Source organism: Plectropomus leopardus, chromosome 19 (genome assembly GCF_008729295.1).
Source record: "Plectropomus leopardus isolate mb chromosome 19, YSFRI_Pleo_2.0, whole genome shotgun sequence".
Taxonomy (NCBI): domain Eukaryota; kingdom Metazoa; phylum Chordata; class Actinopteri; order Perciformes; family Serranidae; genus Plectropomus; species Plectropomus leopardus.
Genome location: NC_056481.1, coordinates 8,248,198 through 8,251,698, shown reverse-complemented (window position 1 = coordinate 8,251,698; position 3,501 = coordinate 8,248,198). Strand labels below are relative to the sequence as shown.

Here is a 3,501-nt window from a genome sequence, read left to right as displayed (position 1 = left end):
ACAAAGAGACAAAAAAACATTACATTACCTCAAAGAGACACAAAAAACAAGGGAGACACAAAATGTCCACAAAGAGACAAAAAGACGACATGACATTACCTCAAAGACCCACAAAACAACAGCAGGAGACACAAAATTTCCATGAAGAGACAAAAAAGACACATTACCTTAAAGAGACACAAAACAACACGGAGACACAAAATGACTACAAAGAGACAAAAACCAACAAAAGATAATGTAGACAACAAAGAAAAATGATCAGCAGAGAAGAATTATCCGCAATGTAGCCATATTCAAAAGATTAATTCATTTCAGTTTTAAAATTTGCTTTATCGGTTGAATTAAAATAACAATTTAGTGGGGCTTTTTTTTTGAAAATTAAAAAGCTAATGTCCTTTTTTCTTTTTCATTTTAATTATGTCAAAGGATGCGCATTCTTGAGGATTGAATATTAATTTTAGTTATTCAAAAATGCAAATTAAAAAGCATTTCTGTTAATGCTTTTTAATTTTCAATTTTGCTTTTTTATTTTAGTCCTGATCAGTAGCCCACAGTCAGGGGGGCTGCTGCCTGCATTGGTCAACACAAAAACATGAATGGCCCCCAGTGTTTTGTCTGTTCTGGGCTTCTGTAGAAACATGGTGGTGCTACATGGCAGACTCTTTGGACGAGGTCTTACTTTCTATTTTATTTAGGTATAAATGCCTCATTCTACAGTAACAGAAACACAACAAGTGTTATTTTAAAGTGATTACACACTAAAGAAAACAGAATTATTACATTATACAAGGTAAAAGGTAGATTTATTTGTTAATTTTCTTAAATGTGGTTTAAGAAAAAATGAAATTAAATTTGGCCCTAAATGCTGCTACATCCTTTTGACATCGAAGGAGGAGTTGAGGAGTCTCCATTATATTCCATTTCTGCTAAGATATCCCCTTAAATCCCACACAATGGGCCTTTAAATAATGCCGGCCCCAAGTAAAATCTGTCTGAGAGAAAAGAGAGAAGCCAGGCTTTTTTTGGCAGTGTGATTACCTGGACAGGGACAAAGGACAAACTATTTTGTAGATAAAAGGTAAAGTGGGTTTTCCTTCCAGGACATCCCCACTATCACAGTATAAAAGGCTGTAAGACAATAATACTGTACCAAAGCTACAGCGACAGCTCATAAAATATGGAAACAGCAGTATATATAAAGGCATGTGACATTAAATAAGGTACATATGCGTGCACTGAGCTGGAGTTTTTACACACAGAGATAAACACACACACATTAATGCACACACCCATGTCATGGCACAAAAAATGCAAAAAAGCAAAAATTCACAATGTTTCATCTCCAAAAACTGAAATTGATGATAAGTCCAAGTTAAATGTCAAGGCGACATTTCAGCTCAGTTTGGAGGGTGAAGGTGTGCTGCTGAAAGTGTGTGTCCTCGTGTGTGTGTGTGTGTGTGTGTGTGTGTGTGTGTGTGTGTGTGTGGAAATTAACTTGTTCCACCAGCCACATTTTACAAGAGGAGATAAAATGCACGTCTCTGCAAGGTTAACCCTTTGAAACCTGAACAAATTGGCTTGATTTCTTAAAAAGTAAAAAAAGAAGAAGAAAAAAAACACAAAACAAAAGAGAAAGTTTTACTTTTGAAAAAAGTGCTTTAAATTCTAATAATTTAGTAAAATAATTTTAAATATGTAATTATAAGAATGATTAAATATGTAATTTTAAGAATTATTAGTCCCCCCCCCAGGAGCTACAGGCTACAACAAGGCTAACAACATGACACCAGTGATCTTTCAAAACAACTTGGCACATCGGGGCTTCAGGACAGTTGGATTACTTCGGACAAGCTGTATTAGGACATTTTGTGGTTTTATTCTGCATTTTTTTTATACATTTTAATCCTGGTCACTTCTTCTATTGTTTGGGAACGCTTTTTCCCAGTGAAACTCCGGCAGTGTTTTTCATCAGCATGAGGGTGAGTAGATAGTGAATGAATTTTTATATTGAGCGAACTATCCCTTTAACATTGAAAAGACATTTAATAAATGTCTGTTTTATGTCTTTTTTGTATTTCAACATCTAGTTTAGATTTCGGTTATTCAAGGTTGAAGAGTGAAAGTTTAGTAGACATCTCAGCCTAGATGAAAGAGTAATAAGAATCTGTGCACATGGCAAAAAATAAACATTTATAATGTAAACATGGGGTATGCAACTCTTTTGTTAATTTTTTACAGCTTTTTATGTATTTTTATATATTTGATGATTATTTTCAAACATCTATGATCGGGCTTTATGTATCCAATAAATCCTATCCTATCCTTTCCTGGACCATAAAACTGCCCCTGACTCTCCATCATCATGAGGGTGAATAGATAATGACTAAATTTTCATTTTTGGGTGAACCATCCCTTCAAACTGCTCAGTGGTGAGGTTTAAGTAAAAAGGCATCTGCAGGCAGCAGGGAAAAAGTGATGTTGCTCCAAGTTTCAAAGGGTTAAGCATTTATTTCAGGGTTAAGACTCCACATGGGTTTAAGCATGTTTACATTAGTTATATTTTGGTTTGGAGAGGTTTTCGGGAATCAGTGCAAAGCAAATGTCCCCACAAGTAGCCAAAACAAAAGCATGTGTTGCTGCTTAATGATGGGGATGAGCAGTACCCTATTTTCCCTTTTTTTCTAAGTATTCACGTGTGTGAGCGCGCGTGAGGCAGGCAGCAGAGGGGCTGTGTCACTAATGTGACGGCACTGTAGGGCTGGCGGTGATGCGGGCCCGGTGAGGGGCCAAAGTCATCAATCACGCGGATCGAAACCGCAACGTTAAATCAATAGCGGCCCCCGGGAGCGATGACAGCGGAGCGTGAATCGGTAAAAGGCTGCGGTCTCTCGGGCCCGTGATACATCAACAAGTCCACACAGAGTATTGTCCACCACGAAACACCGCGCGAGACCAAAACACGCAGGGCAGGTCAGTAGCCACGCGCGCAGTAGTGGTATGTACCTGAGTGGGATGGCCTGGACGATTACAGTGTGACTGACACCGGGATGAACTTGAGGGGGAGGGATGCTCCGTTAAAGCGGCAACCAGTGTGCAGCACGAGGAAGAGTTGCTGCGTATTACCGACCCTTGACCAGCTGATTAAATAATACAACTAACCCTGCACGAGGACCAAGCTGCTGATGAGAGCAATGATGGAGATGACAGCCATCCTCTGTCACGAGAGCACATCTGTTGAGGATCACATCTGGCAGACTTACCCCCCCCCCTACCACACACACACACACACACACACACACACACACACCTACTGATGGTGTATCGTGTCCGGTCACATGCGCGTGCTCCCCGGTCTCTGTAGCTATGATGGGGCTCGTGCAGTGCAGGTTTTTTGACTCACCCCGTGCTGGTGCTGTCGCCGCCAGTCTCCGTCCGCTCGCGTGTCCTACCGTGTGATTTAACGGGAGAGAGGAGGGCGAGCCGTGGGCGCATCCAGCCCCC

The 3,501-nt window shown here is 40.3% G+C and overlaps 1 protein-coding gene across 1 annotated transcript in view; it reads right to left on the bottom strand.

Annotated features, from left to right (window-relative positions):
- usp54b (ubiquitin specific peptidase 54b) overlaps positions 1–3,501 on the bottom strand; it is a 64,640-nt gene extending 61,139 nt beyond the window's left edge. The window contains exon 1 of the mRNA XM_042508408.1: positions 3,401–3,501. The gene's annotated coding sequence lies outside the window, so the exon portion shown is untranslated. The remainder of the gene's footprint in view (positions 1–3,400) is intronic.